This window comes from Empidonax traillii, unplaced genomic scaffold (genome assembly GCF_003031625.1).
Source record: "Empidonax traillii isolate 1590-97213 ecotype Southwest subspecies unplaced genomic scaffold, ASM303162v1 scaffold285:size798778, whole genome shotgun sequence".
Taxonomy (NCBI): domain Eukaryota; kingdom Metazoa; phylum Chordata; class Aves; order Passeriformes; family Tyrannidae; genus Empidonax; species Empidonax traillii.
In genome coordinates, this window is record NW_020955478.1 from 53,160 (window position 1) to 72,976 (window position 19,817).

General features: G+C 40.1%; 1 protein-coding gene across 1 annotated transcript in view; it reads right to left on the reverse strand.

The window, feature by feature from the left end:
• The window catches only part of LOC114060674 (teneurin-4-like), a gene marked incomplete at its 3' end in the record, with an annotated part of 250,119 nt that overhangs the window by 42,424 nt on the left and 187,878 nt on the right, over nucleotides 1–19,817 (reverse strand). Inside the window, exon 3 of the mRNA XM_027890361.1 lies at nucleotides 14,331–14,426. The remainder of the gene's footprint in view (nucleotides 1–14,330; nucleotides 14,427–19,817) is intronic.

Consider the following 19,817-nt stretch of genomic DNA (forward strand, 5'->3'; position numbering starts at 1 on the left):
GCTGAACACAATACTCAAAGTGTGGCCTCACCAATGCAGAGTACAGGGGAAGGATCACTTCCCTGCTCCTGCTGGCCACACTGTTCTTGATGCAGGCCAGGATGCCATTGGCCTTCTTGGCCACCTGGGCACACTGCTGGCTCATGTTCAGCCTCCTGTCGATCAGCACCCCCAGGTCCCTTTCTGCCTGGCTGCTCTCCAGCCACTCTGTGCCCAGCCTGTAGCGCTGCAGGGGGTTGTTGTGGCCAAAGTGCAGGACCCGGCACTTGGCCTTGTTGAACTTCATCCCATTGGAGTCAGCCCATCTCTCCAGTCTGTCCAGATCCCTCTGCAGAGCCCTCCTGCCTTCCGGCAGGTCGACACTCCCTCCCAACTTGATGTCATCTGCAAATTTGCTGATGATGGACTCAATCCCCTCATCTAAATCATCGATAAAGATGTTAAAAAGGACTGGGCCCAGCACTGATCCCTGGGGGACACCACTGGTGACCGGCCGCCAGCTGGATGCAGCCCCGTTCACCAGCACTCTCTGGGCCCGGCCCTCGAGCCAGTTCCTGACCCAGCACAGAGTGCCCCTGTCCAAGTCGTGGGCTGCCAGCTTTTCCAGGAGTATATTATGGGAGACAGTGTCACAGGCTTTGCTGAAGTCCGGATAGACCACATCCACAGCCTTTCCCTCATCCACCAGGTGGGTCACCTGATCGTAAAAGGAGATCAGGTTGGTCAAACAGGATCTGCCCCTCCTAAACCCATGTTGGCTGGGTCTGATCCCTTGTCCATCCTGTAGCTGCTGTGTGATTGTTAGGATCATTGCAGCCACTTTGGCATCCATCTTTCTGTCTAACACCCAAATCAGGTATTAAAATTCACATACAATCCTCACTACTTACAAAGAATTACAGAAGCTTAGGTGGTTGCATTTTTATTTTTTTAACATGCAGTTTATGGAAATCCTAATGTGTGTTGGTTTTGTGACTGGTCACAAGAGTCACCAGAAGATTAAATTTGTTACTGGGAGTTAGGTTCTTTTTCAATACTATCTGCAGCTTCAACATTAACTCAGGAAAATGCTTTCTCAAAACCACTTATCCACACTGCATCTGAGCTTCCCAACCAAAGAAGAGGTGTGCTATGTTATTTAAAAATGCCTCTTTTTATATCTTGTGGAGAGGAAAGTAGTTTGTAAGTGGCAACTATTCAGGAAAAGTTTCTCCCACCTCCTCAGGAAATACTTTAATGTTCTCAGTAATTCTTGTTCAGACCACCAAAATGTGAGTCCTTCAAATTCTGCAACTCTTTGAGATCTCTCCTTCCTCATAGCCCATTCATGGAAAGCAAAGAATGACCTGAACTCTCACAAATTTATCTAGGAGACACATCAAATTTATGGGGAACCAGACTGATTATTAGTATTGAGCCTCCTGTGAGGTTAAAGAGCAATGCTGAAATGAAGAACAAAAGTACAATCTTTATTCTTCAGTGTAATTGGACATCAAAGATACATCTGTATTTATTTTGGTTAAAAGATGAGTAATCAACATGTCAGTGGTAGATGACAGAGTCTGAAAATCTGTGTGGCACGATAACATCAGACCTCAGTTCAAATAATGAAAAGGGTGCAAATTTTACACCATCATTAAAATGTCTGTGGTATTGCTATCTACATGGGGTTTACAGGTGCAATGCATCTTATCCTAATGTACACATATAAAATACATTAGCCAAAGAGCTCTGCAAAAGGCCTCTCCCCTTCATTGACAGTAGATAAAGTCCAGGGTGACCAGCCAAAATGTGGATGTCTGCACTGCTGCGAACTAAAACATAAGGTATGGCAAAATCTACTTCTATGAATTGCCAAGGTTTTTTTTTTGAAATCTGCATAATTCCTCAGATCCCAAAACTTTGTTGGGTCTTCTAAGTACTCAACAAGCCCACACGAGTTATTCAACATCTGGGAAGTATCTTATTAGTTTATTAAACTGAAAAAACATAATCAGTTCAACATCTCTGGATAATGTGTTCACTGGAATGAACATAAAAATGTATGAAATGCAAGACTTCAGAATCAAGTTTAATTCCTCTCAGTTTTTAAAGAGCACACTTTGAAAAGCACAGGTTTTCATATCATCATATTCTGGTATTTTTACTGCTTTTTATTTGATTTTAGTCTGCTTTTAAAAATAACCTATGGTGCGTTGTATCAATTCTCCAGTCTTTGGATGACAACCCCTAGTAGTCATCAAGCATGAAAGGACAAGTCAACCTTGATCTCACCTTCTTTGTATTTGAAATAAGGCCTTTATCTTAATGTTCTCAAGTTGTGTGTCCTGCTTTGACTAATACACCCATTAGCTATTACTTACTTACAGGGTTTTTTTTCAATCAGTCAACATGCAACACTCATCAAGAAGCCCTGGGGTTAATTTTAAATGATTTTCCATACGGTATCTGAGAGACAACATTCCTGCAGTGCTGGTTGTGCAGCTGCACAGCGTAAGGTAGTAGACTTTGTCTTGGGGAAAGCAAAGAACAGTTGGAATCAGTGATTTTAAGGGTCTTTTCTAACATAAATGCTTCTATGGCAATGCTGAGGCAGTGTGCACACCTGCATTGCCTTTGGGCAATTTAAGGTTCGGCTTCATCTCACCCAACCTGGCTGATGTGTCTAGGTAACAAGATAGTTTGGCCTGAATTTTATTCATTAATTGGTGCAGACAGAATGGAAGTTCCTGAGGGTGGTTTCCTCATTAAGATCTATGAATCTCCTCTGGAGGTGACTATATCTGGAAGAAACCCAGGGGATGTAGGAAATGGAATTAATCTCACAAGACAGCGACCCCTTGCTAGTTTTCTAGACTTCCCTAATGTATAGAAAATAAAAAGTTACACTTTTGTGTTCTATTTAGCCACCCTGGTTTTTTATGTTCACTGAAGGTGAGAGCAAAAAGACATTTAAAATGCCTTTTTCTTTATGAAGTTTAAAGGAGACATTTAGGGGCTTTTTAGCAGAGAGGAATACTGCCTGCAGTAGGGATAAGCAGAGTGATCCCAGGCTCATCTATTCATTCTTTAACTGTATTGCGAAAAATGGAAATTCATTGTTTCTTATAATCAGAAAGGGTATATTGAAATCCTATAAAAAATTGGTTATAAAAATTCTATGGAAATAAAAAAAGACACATAGGACAGTTTATCTGGAAGAGACTACTTGGCATTGCTCTTATGCATTACATCCCTACCTCTGAACACATCTCTTTTCCTCTTGTTTAGTTCCCAAGGCATATGCAGCTGGTCTGAGAAAGCAGACACCACCCTCCATGAAAGGGATGACAATCTTTCATCACTTCCACCTTTCCACCCTGACAACTGCTGATCATGAAGGGAGCAACACAGAAACTAACTGCCTTTATTATGTTTTTGGTTTTTGTTTGTGGTTTTTTGTATGTGGGTGGTGTTTTTTTTTTTTCTTTTTTTTTTTTCTTTTTTTTTTTTTCCCCCCTAACATCAATAAAAAATAAAGCCCTCCACCTGCTATTGTACAGCTGAGTTTCTAATCTCTGGTGCCAGCACTGCTGCTGGGAGCCGACCCTCAAGTGAGAGGAAGCAGGTTCAGGCACGGGGGAGGACGGCTGTGCTGATGTGATGTGACACACACATGTCTCTGCAGCACCAGTAAAGATACCCCCAGTTGTTAATTGCTGGGCAAAATTCTTTATTTCCTCCATGGGCAGAATCTCTGGATTGCGTTCAGCATGCTGGCGTAGAAACTAACATCAAAATTATTTCACTTGATTTTCCTATGGAAATACATGGTCAGAGATGTTTATTTTTGTTTTTAATGATCAGCCATAAGGAGGTGGTAATTAATCCCAAGGGACAACTCCACATATCATTGTTGGCTCCAGCTATCGGTAGGTCTGATAAAGGAAACAGAATATGATCCTGCCCCACAGGCTCTGGAGCCAGTGATAATCTGATAATGAGTGCTACTTATTAGGTGCTTTTTCATGTGTTTTCTTTGATTTAGAGTCCTGGCCCTAAATACCAATTTGTTCACATTATCAACAAAACAGTTTGCAAGGCTTTTTGGAGACCAAGCAGGCAAATGCTTCCAGACTCCTCTGCAGTTCTTATTTTTCTGGTCAGAGCTCATTTGTCTGCAGCAAATTTGGGTGACAAGCCTGAGAAAAGCCACCTTACATGCAAAGCCAGGCATTAAATGGACACAGACGGTGCTGCGCATTCACCGTGTTTTGATGATTACCAGGGGCCTCTGCTCTCCTGACAATTAAACCTGAAATACTGTGACAGCCGACACGGGGGAAGGAGGGAGGGATGGTAGGAGCTCAGCATTTGGGTCTCAAAAGTGAAGGTAAAGAGCGAGCACTGTGGGCTGTCAGTGCTTAGATCATTTTACAGCTGAAAGCAGTGAGTTAGGTGCTTAACTTCAAACATCAGCTGAAAATGACCTCAGTTTTCTTATCTGTAAAATAGGTCTAATTCTATTTGTCTTCCTCCAGGGGAGCATGATGTATTTGGGTTGCTAATGGTTTTGGATGCTTCAGGCTTCTTAGGAAATATGAACTACTCAAGCAGTGATGGACCTGCAGTGAGCACAGGTGCACCCTGCAGTATACAATATGCATCTCATCCATATAGGACGCTAATGCCAGTTTAGAATGGAAAAGCAAGTCCTGAACGGATATTTCTCTGAATTAACAAAGACTACAAGGGCGTAGTGGAGTTTGAAAGAATTTTGAACAAGGAATCAAGCTAGACTTTATTGGGCTTGGTTATAAAAGTCCCCAGGAATCTTTAAAGGAATGAAAGTGTTGAGGCAGTCTTTTGACTTGGTTATGCATTTTTTTCATTATTTGTGTAATATTCTGACCTACCTAAAGCTTTCATTTGCACATGTAATTCTTGATTAAAAGACTGACTTTCTTCCACGTGTGTTGTGCAACACTCCCAACACAGGTCCATTTTAATAATCACTGCAACCATATATGATGAACAAGCTATCAGGAGGGACTCAGAGGATGTCTTAACACATCTATTTGTAAAGCACTCTCAGGTGGTTTTAACAGTTACGGATGATGTTAGATGTTTCTGATTCTAGGATATGCCCCAGGATGGTGAGGCCAAGTTTAGCCCAGAAAAATGTTTTGGTGATGGATAGAGTTTTGGAGATGGATAAAGTTTTTGGCTAGAGTAGAGATAAATTTCTTCACAGTAGCTGGCACCATGCTATGCTTGTCTTCCCAAGTAACCATTATATATGACAGAGCCCTGCCTTCTCAGGGATGGCCAAACATCTGCATGCTGGTGGAAGTAGTGAATGGGTTTCTTATTTTGTTTGCTTGTGCACCTGGCTTTTGATCTGCCTGTTAAACTGTCTTTATCCAAACTCATGAGCTTTTGCAGTTTTATCCTTTCAATTCTGTCCTCCATCTCACCTGGGATGAGTGATACAGCAGTTGTGCAAGGGTTAGCTGCCTACCAGGGCTAAACCACAAAAATGGACAAATTTTAGAAATGCCATGATTTAAAATCACAGTACTTTCAATTATGAAAAACCATTAGTACACACAACTTTGTCTTACAGTAAGGTACATGGTCACTGAGAAAGTGAAGGGATTTTAGCCCTTTCATCCAGTGAGCATAACCTGTGACACCTGACATCTGATGTCCTTATAAGCATCTACCTCCAAACCTGTTCCCATTATTGGTTACTAAAATATGCCTTCCTTTGGGTTCTTATTATATGTTTATGCACATACAAATCTGCTGAGAGTAGTTCAGAGTAATGTAGAGTAATTTTGGTTGGAGGGAACCTTTGCAGACCTTCTAGTCCAACATCCTGCTCATGGCAGGGCCAAGTTTGAAGTAGAATCTAATTAGGGAATTAGATCAAGCAGCTCAGGGCCCTGCTCAAATCAGTTCTCAGTATCTTCAAGGAAGGAGTTTCCTCTTGAGCCATTGTTTGGTGATAAGAAATATATGGCAGAATACAATAATAAGAATATGAGAATAATAAATAAGAAATATATAAAGGAAATGTTCTTAGATGCTTTGGTTTCCAAGAAATTTGGCTCCTGGAAACTTTCAGAAATATTAAGGCACATTTAATTTCACAAAGTTGATACTCACTTTGAGTTTTGAGTGAAGGTTTTAGGTATACTTTTAGAAAAATCTAGTTTCCATATGAGATAAAAAGCCCCTCAGAAATCACTCCTATCTCCATACTGATATAACTTCAAAATGCCACACACGAAGCACTCCAGCATCATTAACACTGGTGTGCAGTGTTGATTTTCACGTTGCAAATTTGATTGAAAACAGGAGTTTATCAGTGAAATGCTGAAATAGCCTTGAATATGGTGAAGTGAATGAGTATAATTGCTGATGGGTTCTTTTTATTATCAAGGAGTCTTGATTATAGCTTCATAGACTTAAATTATGGCAAATCTAGGACAAGATCAATTTAGTATCTAAGCAAATATTTATATGAAGCTGGAGATAGGCATATATTGATCTGTTTATAAGGAGCATAATTCTGCCTGCAAAATGCATTGGCACTGAGCAGTGCTCTTTCCTCTATGTGCTTTCTCAACAGCAAGGAGCAGCAAGTCATGAAGAAAAAAGAAAACACAAATTGTGAAGTCAGAGGGCTCATCCCATTCAAATGCGGCTTCAAATCCAAGCCCATGGTTAGGTTCATCCTTTAGAGGGAGAATGGCTAATGCCAGGGTATGCATTGTAGATCAATTGATAACCACTTCATGTAGTAAGTTAGAAATTCTGCTTGAAGGAAAATAAAGGATTCTGAGGATCTATTTGTCAAATTGACAACTGTCCACAGGCAACATCACCCAGGGCAGAGCATCAGCTGCAACATCTCGAGTCTCCCAGAATTTGTAAGAGGTCACTTTGATATAAAGTAGAAGAGTGCTCCTGACTTGTGGGATGAGGAAGGATCCCTATGAAATTATGACCCTCCCCAACAAAGGCTGCTTTTGTTGGAGGGAAAGGCGAGTGTGGGGGCAGGGCAGAGAAGAGGCCAGATTACCTTTTGTTGCATTTGACAGTTGAAAAGGCCCTGGTGAATAACTACCCTTAAAAACTAACAAACAAGCAGAAAGAAAAAAATCGCATAAAAACAGAAGAAAAAAAACCCCTTGACCCCATCCCCATAAACAACAGATCCCTTTGAAATGAAAACAAAATAAAAATTACTAGTAGGGGGAAAGATAAGTTAATTTGACTTTCCTTTCTGCCTTTGATAAGTGTATAGACACATATGTACACGTCTATATACATTCACACACACACACACACACACACACATATATATACACATAATTGGAAGGCCCCCACTGTCACAGTCATCTTAAACTTTGCTAGGCTTGATCCATTCAGCAGCAAAACTTTTGAAAAATGCAATAAAAACCCAAGAGAAAGTGCAGCAGCAAAAAGTGCACCCTTGGTTGAAGACCCCATCGCTTTAGCCACAAAAGAACCATTCCTGGTGAGCAGCAGTTGTCATCCGTTTTGCATACGCCTTATTTTACTCCTAATTGGCATTATATGGAGACTTATCCAGAAGGCCATGGGAACCAAAAGGTATCCCTTGCCCCCTCCTGCACAAGCAGAACCCAATTAAAGCACAGTTATCTCTCTTTTGCTATTAGCATCCTCCACTAACAGAGAGACATAGATAAGAGAAGCATTGGTAGTCTGAGAGCAGCCACCTTTTCTTATGAAAATTTTTGTAAAGGGCATAAAGAAAATAAAGGAGGCACAAGTGGTCCAGGCTTTGGTGAGCTGAAGAGCAGTGGGGTTTTTAAAATATTTGATCTGGATTTCTGGATGATTTTCTAAATACATTTATTTTCACCAGGGAGTAACTGACATAAGATTCAAAATGCACTCATAGAGTTTGGATGCAAGCCTGGAAAAATAAAGGAGATGGCCAAAGAAGAGGAAAAATAGACACAGGTGTCTTCCCAGAAAGTCCAAGCTGTCTCAGAAAGCTATGAAATTGATAATTCCACTATGGTTCCTCTGGCACAACTATGGGGAAACCAAAAGACCCCTTTTAAACTGGAGCGCAGAGTCAACTCTTAAATCCATATCCTACTGCTGAAAATTGCAGAGCTATGGCCTACACGTGAATTCCTGCAACCCTGAGATCCACGTGGATGGTCAGCACTCCAAGATGATTGAGTTGAGGAGTGTTCCAGTGACCTCATTCCTGGGGGTTTTGATACAATATTTGAGGTGTCCTTGGAGAATGAACACCCACCACTGATGTCAGTTACAAATATGCCTGGCTATGAGAGGCTTCAAAGATAGCTCTGCATACCTTCCATATCAGGAGCCCTCCCCAAGTTAGCAAACATTTGCACTACCACTCATCCTGTCTCATCAGCAGATACTAAGAATATGTATGTGTCAGGACACGTCATGCATTTTATCGCTTCAGCAAGTCATGCCATCGCAAAGCAGTACGTGTCCCAGTTGATTCCTTCCATTTTCCCCTGGGCTGATAAGTACAGGCTTTAAAAAACTGAGCAAGGAAACAAACAAACAAGATGCCTTCTTTTTGTTGTTGTTGTTGGTTTTTTCTCTTTGGGATATTCCACTGCTTTGTTTTCAACATGTGCAAGGTCTAGTTTAAATGTAAAGAAGAATCTAGTGCATCAAGGTGAAAAGCAGAACATTCCTTTTAAGAAGTGCTTGTCTGCTGCCCCAAGGTTTTGTCAGAAAATCTCAATGTTAACATTTTTAAGAGGTTCAGTTTTACAGTCATTGCATAGGCTTGCAAATTGATTTAATTTCCAAATCAAGTTAACAGAATAATGCTAATGCCTGGGAGAATGGTTTTTAGGATGCCATCAGCTCTTTGACCCCTACAGCAGATCTCCTGTTTTCTTCCCTGGAGAGCTCAATGCTGCAGCTACACAGTTCTTCTGCACAAACAGAAAACCACGTCAGTGCACATGTGCTGTTTGCTTTTGTCATGGCATCCATGTTTTTTGATTTTACCAAGGTTGGCCAGTGCAGTGGGAGGGAGAGAGACAATGTCCCCTCTCCAAGAGCCAATGGAACAGATGTGGCTGCTGCAGACTGTTTACATAAGCAGAGAAAACAGTTCTGCCAATGGATTTATTCCCAGTTTTTTGGGAGCTTCTGCTAGTTGGGTAAGTGTTCTAACAGATCACCAGTGATTGGTAAGGAATTGGTTAAAAAGATCAGAAGATCAAAGAAAAGGGAACAACGTGGAAATTATGCCATTGCATTTGACTACAAAAATACAAAAATTTCCCCTGTGCCCTCCCATCATGTAATACCCAGAGGCTGCTCTGAGAGCAGTGGAGCAGGATGAGCAAATCCCTGTCTTCTAGCGCAAAGATGAAACCTGCAGGGAGACAGCTGCAGTGGAAAGGATTGAAATTAATGTCAAGCAATAGATGAGATTTTGGTGGAGATTTTGATGAGATTTATTGCTGCAAATGTTTTCCCTGGCAAATGTCACACCATTAAAATGCAACAACTCCTCCCTGCAGTAGAATTAAGAAAATAAAGAGAAACTCCAAAACACTGTCCAGATAAATGACAGCTTGAAACTCATTCTCAGACAATCAGGGTTATGGACAGTCTCCTTGGTAAGGAAGTGTGTAGGAGAAGTGTTAAATAGTTCTTTCTCCTCATCAAGGCCTTCACCTATGACTTCAGAGCACATGTTTTATGGACAGCAAGGCTATTTTGCCAGCATCCTTTGGGGTGTGGCTGAGCCTAAGGGGGAACAGCCCTTGGAGCAAATTCTGCAGCTGAGCACTGCCCAGCACAGCTGCATTACTTTAACACATGGTCTAATATAGGTGAACAAGATCCTGTAAAAGCAAGCAGCATATTCTGCATTTGCCTGTTGAAGCTCCTTGGGGAGTCTCTCCTGCTCTGTTCTTAATGGGACAGCCAGAAAAATTACTCCTTAGTGCCTGGTAATTACACTTAAAAGTGCCAGTTCCCTGGCACAGACAGCAAAAAGTGAGGATTGCAGGTGAATTACGTGTTTGCCTCAAACAGGGCAGCAACTCTGCATGAGGCTGGCCAACTTAACTTTTACTTTCCCCAAAGAACTGGATGCTCTGTAGGTCTGAGCGCATGCCTTAGGCATGCACCCACCTTCCCCTCCCCACAAGTACTTTGTATTTAGCAATCCTCCACTTCAGGGGCACATAAACCTTACCAAATTGTCTGTTATTATCACTGGTAACACTATGCTGTTATTATAAAATGGAGTTGGGGAGGAATCTCACCTGTTGAAGTACATTTTAAATTGCCTTCCACATTTAAGCCTGTCCTTCATGTTAGGGCTTAATAGGACCCCTCACAGGAGCTAAACACATGCTGGAGAGTTTTGCAGCAGTACTCAAGGGTACTTTCATGTATTAGGTGAAGACAGATCTTATAACTCACTTTCATTTATTTTTCCATACTTCTGTGTTTTGGGTTACCCTGCTGCACAAGAAATTAATGCCCCTACTCTCCTTCTTTTTTATTGTGCCTGATGATATGCAGGGGCTCCTTAGCCCCAGTGAGAAAGCATACAAAATACGAACTTCCTCAGGAGCAGAGTTGAGGACAGAGTCAGACACAGATGCAAAATTAGCATTAAAATGGGATAAAAAAGCTCAGTATTTCTAATCCAGAAACATTTTATGCTTTCCTGCAAAATGGAAATATGCTAATGTGCTCCAAAGCAAACTTTGCTCCCTCTTTCCACTGTCACTCTGCCCTATAAGTCATTGTCTAATTAGAATCTGTAAATTAAAACAAGTCTTGCTTTGGACAGCCAGGGCATTTGAAAGCTTTACCATGAACAAAATGAGTTTACTTCAGCCAACATGAACACGGAAAAGCATCTTCCAGTACCTAAAGGGGCTATTGGAGAGGGACTTTTGACAAGGACATGGAAGGTCAGGACAAGGGGAAATATCTTCCAACTGACAGAGGGCAGGTTTAGATCAGATATTAGGAAGAAATTGTTCACTATGAGGTGGTGAGACACTGATGCAGGTTGCCCAGAGAATACGTGGCTCTTCCGTCCCTGGAGGTGTTCAAGGCCAGTTTAGATGGGGCTTTGGGCCACCTAGTCTAGTGGAAGGTGTCCTTGCCCATGGCAGTGGGGTTGGAACTGAGTGATCTTTAAGGTCCTTTCCAATACAAATAATTCAGTGATTCTATGATTTTACCAAAAGCAAACTGGGATGAAAATCCCTGGATGCATGGTCCCCACTGGAGCCCAAAGTGAAGTCAGCTCTCTGTACCATGGCTGTGGGTGACAAACCAGGGCTCGCACGCAGTTCCCATGGGTGGCACGTGGCACTGCAGGCTGTGCTGCTTAGTCAGAGCTACAAAGCAAGGAGTGTTGAGGAGCTTTGGCCACAGTACAGTGGCTTTCAAACCTGCTCAAGGACAATGCATCTGGATGGATCAGTCTGTTCTGGGAGTGGTTGGTATGGGCAAATGGTATTTCACTGTGCAAGGCTGTGGGTTAAGCCTATGTCAATAATGCTCTCCAAACAGCACGTAGTTTTCAGGAGGAAGATGCTATGATATTTTGGTGTATTTATTAAACTTAGAATGAGATGAGCAATAAGTATCCCCAGGGGAAGATTTGTCTGAGATAATCCACATCTGCAGCTAAGGACAGTTGCACTGCTATGGAGTTACCTCTTTTTCCAAACAGTGTAATGATGAGATCTTTGTTATTGCATTGCTGTTGTGTATCAATTCTTTGGAGGGTGTGAGATCACACCTCCTGCATGTCACAACAGGAGGAACAAAACCTGGGCTGAAAATAGCTTTCTGCAGAAAAGCAAAAGAAAAGTAAAAATCTGATGTGTCCAAGAAATACATCTGCAGTTCACTCCCAAATCTAAACAGGGACAAAACGCTTGACAGATAATGTACAAATAGTTTTCAGAATAAATTTCTGAGTTCATACTGATTTCCACACCCACCCCCTACTCCACTGCACACTCCACAGCCAAGTTGCTAATTACAGCCTTCCTGTTGTTTACCAGTTCTTCATCTGTCAAATAATGGTAGGGGAAAGGATTATGGAAACTGATGCAATTGATAGCAAAAATAAATAAGCAAATGAATACATAAATAAATAAATAATGCATCTAGTAGTCTCCAACACAAGTCTATTCCATTATTCCTCCAGTATTTTGAGCCAAACTTCAAGGGTTATTCAAGAAAAATTATGATCTGGCACCTCAAAGAATAAGAAATAATTATCAATTAATGCTTAATTAACACTGTATGGCATTGATTTGAATAAACAGAATCTTTAAAAGGATGTCTCTCTATATTGTGGGTTGAAACAAGATGCCTGTGGGAGGAATGAGCAGCTCCATAGTATAATATAATAGCTGTATAGTTTTACTACCTGGGGGCTTTAAGTGTATCATGAGCCCAACCTGTTAGATAGTGTATAAATATACAGTTGATAAAGATGCTTATCTTGGATTTGTAGTGTAAACAAGAAGATATACCATGTAGATCCTGTGACAGATTGATCAAGACTAAGAAGACAGGGGACTAAAGAAAATTTGAAAAGACATACACGTTATCTAGCACTTTCTAATTAGCTGGGAAAGGGGGCCTTTCTTACAAAAACTTGTTAACAAAACCTTATTCAAATAAAGTGCTTGTGAAAGTCCCCAAATATGTAAGAGTTGCCTTGTGGTGTTTAACAGGAAAATTAGAAAAGAAAAAAGTGCACAGGTTGCAGCAGAATTTCATGACAGCCAGAAACAACAGCCAGCATTTTCAAACTGGAGAACCAAATTCCAGATGGCTAATGCCATCTTTCCTCACCTGAGTAAGAATAGTTTGATCAGCAATGAGCCACAGTTTTCATTGAGAGCTGCAAGGTACAGCATAATTCTGCATCAATTTCACTTAAATATCCCTTTATATTCATGGCTTTGAGTTTTAGAACTCCCACTACCATACCAGTAGTTTTAACATTAATAGGCATTTCTTTCTCTCTATTCATCACTCCCATCAAGACTTTCCAGGCTGAGGTGAACGCTTCCTGCTTCTTTACGTGGCAGGAACCACAGATGCCACCAACACTTATCTGTAGTGCTAGGTGATCTATAGGCATGTTCCAGGTGAAAGGCTCTTTAAGATCATCCCTCAACAACCTTCTCTAGGAAAGCCTGCTTTAATTAGGAAGGTGACTAGACAATCTCCAGTGGTCCCTGCCAACCTCAAATATTCAGTGATTCTTTAATTCATGGTTCTGCTTCTCTGCCGTTTCCTAGTCATTTTCTGTGTGCTGAACAGTCCCAGTTTTGCTTTCCTTCCATTTTAGGAGTCCCAGCAATAATCTCCAAGCAACTTTCTTGATCACTGTGGACAATGCCACCATCCTGTCACATGTGTACAAGTGTCCCCTTGCTATCATCCTCAACTCATATTCCTCTATCTGATGCCACTTCCCTGTTATATTGAAGCTACACATATATTCTAAGTATGTTCTGTGTATCATACTTACAATAATGCCTTTCCTCTCTCTCCCCATCCAGGTAAATCTCCTTTCTCAGACCTTATCATTGAAAATCTTAATTACTGCAGAATCCCTGTCTCTCATTTATGTCACAGATGCAAATTTTCCCTGATGATATTCCCTGGATACAAAGGGCATTTTTCCAGACATAGCATTGATTTCCCTTCCCCATTTCTATCAAAACTAGGCTGTCTGCATCCAATCAACCCATGCAGTCATTTTCCATAGTCCATGGGCTGGATTTTCAAATGAGTGCTTTTGTATTTTCTTCCATGCTGGGCTCTCTAAAATCTATAAAATAACCTTCTAGTACCTTCCTTTCTCTGCAGAAATATCTAGAAAGCTCTGATAAGGGTTAGGCTGCAGATGGGCTATTAGCATTGCCTGTCGTACTGACCAGCACCTTCTTATTACATTCATGGGTCTCCATCTTTCTGTCACTATTCATACCTTCTTGATTTCTACTAAGATACAAGTAATTTCAAGCAGAGAACATTTATGTTTCTAGAGTGCCTGGCACAGCAAAATTGAATCCTTGGCTGGGACTGTGATGCAAATTGTCATTGTCAGATAATAAAAATAGACACAGGTCAGTAACAGACATGTTCTAGAGAAATTAGAGAAATTCCTCAAGATTCCACTTAGAGAAATCTGCTCAAGAAACATTACAACTATCATAATTTGATTTAAAACAACAATACATAATTAAAGCATCCCAGGTACTGGAATTAGTACTTACTTTTTGTATTTGCCTTCTTAGAAATATCTAGGAACAATCCATCAAATGCTTCTTGTAGGATTCTGTTTTAACCGAAATGTGTTATTCTCAGTCTACCTGTAAAAATACACAGACATAAAAAAAAAGAAAAAAAAAATCAATGTTTTGTTTGGTGATTTTTTAACTTATTTCCTATATTAAAATGAATTAAAACTATCAACTAACAGTTAGACAGGGTACATAAAATTGTCATCTATACATATGCGATTCCTGTTGTAATTTTGTATCGCAATACTAGGGTATGCTTAGTTATCCCATGGAAATAAATGCATTTCCTAAATATAAACTAAGGTTTTCTGTACAGCACTCAGAATTAAATAGCTGTCCTTGACTAACTGTGCAAACATCCACCCCTTTGCCAAAAGAGAAATTTACTAATTTCCCTATTGTAGTTTTAAGGGTTTCAAATTAACATGGCAGTTGTTCCTTTCCTGTTCTGTGATTTTGCACGCCTCAGAAAGTGAAAGAATATTTATTTATGTGGTTATCCCAAATATCTCCTTTCTTAAATCTTCCCCCTTTGTTAGAGTGAAACGACCAAGATCGTACACAAAAGCTTCTTGCTGTTTCCACTCACATCAGTAAATAATGTCATATCTGAGTTGCTTGTGGCATTGAAGAGCCCCAGTTTAAAAGTAATGATGCATGTGTGACAAACCTGTCACACCACAAGCAGCAGGTTCAAAGAAAGTGTAGAACAGCACTGGGGCTCCTCTTCTCTTATAACTCTCAGTAGCTGATTATTCTCATGCCCCCCCTCTTAGCTCCTTTCCTTGTCTCAGGGAGACAAAATCCCATAGGGACTGGAAAGGTGGAGAAGAGACTGCAGCAAGAGTGTGTGTAGTTTCATTGAAGGTCACATTTGCCAGAGCCAGCAGCTTTACCAGGCCACTTGTTTCATTTGATATGCATCTATTTTACATTCCCTCTGTTGCACAAGGTCTTGCAGAACAGGAGAAAAAATAAAATTAGGAGACTGAAAGATGTGGTTACTGTTCTAGAGGGGGGGCTTCCACGTCCTTCCTTGGCACCCCGTTTCTGCGTATATGGTCCAAAACTACACTGACCTTTCATTCTTGCCAGTTGTAAATTAATTTTGAATCCAAGCTTTCCACTGAAAAGGTGCAAAGGTCACCTTTAAATAAGTGCTCTGCTTCGTGTCCCTTTACTCCATGGTCCACATTCTTTGGCTTCCTCCCATTAATTCTGCTTCTTGAAGGACCCTCCTTGCTGCTGATTGTGTTCTCACATAGATTATTTCTCCTCCACATGCATTTTTCAAAGCCGCATCTCATTTTGTCATTTCCTGCCTAAGGTTTCTAATCTCTCTATCTTCACTGATTTATGCAGTGCTTCCCAATTTGGATCATTTGTGATTTTAATTAACATGTACTCTTTTCCTGTCTTTTGCTAATGAATGAAGATATTTAAAGAAGACTGGACCCGAGACTGCTCCCTGATGTTCCCCCACTAGAAAACTCATGCAATTCAACACATTTTCATTTATTATCTCACTTTGCTAATGGCCCTGTGGATGGTTTCTAATCAACATCACAGGGTCCTTATCTAAGCCAATCTGAATTAATTTGTGAGTCTTCTCTCTTGCTGATGTTCACTTCAATGAGAGGGAAAACAAAAGCAGAAGAGGCCATCGCTTACCAGAATGCATTTCTAGGGGATCTGAAAATGTGGAGCAGGAGGTGAGAACAAATTATTTATTCTCCCGTCTCGGGACTCAGGTACACTTTGAGTTCCCCTCCACCATAATATCTATTCTTCTCTTTATTTTCAATGTAAGTGTTTTTAAACTGGTTGAAAAGATAGGGAAATGTTATTAATACCACCTTGAAGATTAAGCTCCAGCACAGAGAGAATAAGGGAATAAGATCTGCTCTGCTCCTTTAACATTCACGGTTAGAAATTGAGAGTTTACCGTTGCTTTTGCATTTACACCTGTCATCTGGAAGTTACTGTGACAAGCCTGCCTCTGTATCTCTGGGATGACCCATCAAATGCATCATAAAAGTGATTTCATCTCTTCTGAAATAAACAAAAACAACAATAACAAAAAAAATCCAAAACACTAAACTAAATCAAAGCAAACCCCCATGATTATATGTCAGTATGTACGTACCTACATGCATACATACATACATATATATATATATATATATATATATATGCACACATGTATCATGACCTGAATGCCATTTTGAAAGAATGGGCCCAAGTAATGTCAAGTAATTCCAGAAGAAGTGAGAATCAGGTACTCAGTCCACATAACTGCTTAATCCAGACCGCAGGATATAGAATAAGACATATAGTGGTATCTATTGGATCTGACCCTGAAAGATATTTGGGCACCTCCTCCTCACTCAGCTTGTTGTTGAGATATTTCTGAAGACCTGGACCAAAGTGCTTTCCTTGATCCTTGATGTTTGTACTGTAGTTGAACCCAGATCTGCAAAGTCTAAAATATGTTCCCCACTTAAGGACTTCTCTACTTTCCTATCAAGAGGATAATAATGTCGTGTAATGGACATTCAACGTCCAGGCCCTGACTTATGTTCCCCAAAACGTAGGGTCTCACCCTGACCACATGTACAACCTCCTTCACTGTCACCTTTTGATAAATGGTTTTAATGTTGGAGTTACATTTCTTTTCGATGGAAATAAAAAAGCACATTTCTGCTACAGCGAGAAGGATTTGGAAAAGCATTTGTAGTATGGACATATTAACATGGGTTATTTGTTTTCTGAAGTATTAATTTATGTTTCTGAATGAGATTTGAAATATTCTCAGAAACTTCATGTTTATGTGGTTTTTAATAAAAGCCATCATGATTTTTTTTTTTAAAAATTGCCATTATCCCCTATTCCTCCCAACCCCCTCACCAACCAAAACTCATAGGGACAAACAAAAACCAAACCAAACCAAACTAAAAAATAACCAAACAAAAAGACGGAAAGAAAAAGAACTAATAAGGAAAAGGACCAAATATTTTCAAAAGTGTCAGCAGTCATAAAGAAACTAATCACAAGCTAAGAAATTATCTGAGGGAGAGCTGAGGGAGGTAACAACATGAAGAAGACAATTTAGAAAATATTTGCAGGAGAAAAATTTATAAATACTCATTATTAAATACATGACCAAATAATTATGTATTCTTGCTTCTGCCTTTCTCATTAATATATTTAGTGAAAAAAGATATGCAGGGTAAAATGTTTGTCACCAATATTATCCTCATATTAGGAAATAATTACACAAGTTTTTCACTTTAAAGTTTTAAATGTGGCCCAGTTGGAAATGAACAGGCTTTGACTTGCTAAAAATAAGCATAAGAAACTTAATCTAAGTTCATCACCAGTGCAATTTATACTATACATAACTTTGGTGAGGTGCAATTAGCAGTGCATCACAATAATTTATTATTGGTTTAAAAAGCCTGAAAAATCAGGACCTTACAGCAAAATGGGAAAATGGGAAGCTGTATGCCAGGCATATTATTCTGGTTTATATTAATTCTGTTATTTTACCTTTGGTGCACATTCATCCATCCATACAAGGAGAATGCTCCATTGAGAAGGATGCTGAATACTGAACCTTTGGCTCAATATGAAATACGAACTCTGAGGCATAGCTGCAATAATACTTCCATTTGCATTATTATGATTAACATTCCTCTGAATAGGAAGCATCCAGTGATATTAATTGCAGAAATAGTGAGATTCCAATTGTCATAAATCACTGCGCAGTGTAAAGTAAGCTCTCCAAAAACAGTGTAGAAAAACTCCTTTTTTGTGTGTTTTTTTGGAGTTCATTTCAATCTCATTTTCATTAGGCTTTCTCATTTGTGTCTGTTGACAAGACAGTAATTATGCTTTTCTCTTGATTAACACATTCTTTTCAGTATGGTCCCAAACAGCTTTCACATGAAAGGTTGAATCCAAGAGAACATGGTTTTTCTCATTAAAGACTTAGCATTCATCCACAGTTAATTTATCATACAGATACTTCCTGTCTCATAGGAAGCAGGGTGGCCTTGAAGCTAATGCTCTTGATCTGATCAGAAGTTTTCTCCCTAGCAATTGAAATGAATGCCTTTTCAATGATGATTATCAAATTCATTTAATAAGTGAAAATACAGAGGGGAAATGGTACACAGTTTCTCTACTAAGGCAGAGATCAAGTGGATATTTTGCCTTATTTGAAACAATATCATCACTAATCTACACAATCTCATTGAAACTTTAACTATATATCTATATCTTGGTATCAAGTAAACATTTCCTACTTCACTACTGTTTCTTTCCTTCACACTGTTAGCAAAACTCAATATTCATTGATTAATCAAAGCAAGCAACCCTGACATTTGGTGCATCAGCTTTCATTCTTAACAGGCATATGATACAATGATTTATTTTGATGTATTACATTGTACCCTAAAGAGCATCCAAAAATAAAAACGCTTTCATTATAAGTGTTGTGAAAACAAGGCATCTGCATCAGGGACCACACACAAGGAGAGAACAATTTCTTTGCCACCTGTGCTATTTAATCCAGACTTTTGATGGTTGGATTGCTTTGGAGTTTGCTTGCTCGGGGGTTTTCCACATATATTATTTCCAAATGTATCATATATTCAAAAAGCAACTGGGGGGTTTAAGCGGTGTTCAGTGCTGGAAACAGTGGAGCTTTTCCTAGCTAGCATGCTGCTTTGGTCCATCCTTGATTAACCCACAGTAGGTGAGATGACCCTGAATTACTGTGGTACCAACTGAATTGCTGATAACAGTGGCCACTTTGCAGGAAAACGCCCCTCTTGAGATGGCACTTAGTGCCAACCTCAAAGGCAAAAAAAATGGTCGTGGATGGCCTGGCTGCCTGGCTGCCAGTGGGAGGCTGAGGAAAGGTCACGGATATGCCCTCACCAAGGATGTTCATACTGACTATGAATTTCTGGCTAGGAATACCTTAGTGCCCACCTCTGGGCCCGATCAAAGTGTCATGCACAAGCAGTTACACATGTTCTGTAGTTTTTTCCAAACCCAAATAATGCTTTTAGCAGACATTTACCATTAAGCACAAGTTTAGGTCTCACTTGAGACAGCAGAGCTTCAATATGTGCCTGAATTCAAGTGTTTCCTCAATGGGCTGAATGGGGGCAGTCTGAGGAGCAGGAGACATGACCGGGATTAAATACATATATGCATACATAAACTTGTTGCTGCTGCTTCTGATTGTCTCTGTGCAGCACATTTCTCTCCATCTCCTTTTCCATTATTATCCTCTGCTATAAATGGTGACTGGGGGTTTGCTGTCTGACATGGTGGCCAGGTGGAGTGAGGTGGGAAGTGGAGACAGCACATGCAGAATGAGCTGAAAATCACCCTCCCAAATGAAGCCCAGCTCATAGAACAAGATCTCATTATTTTGTTCCCCCATGG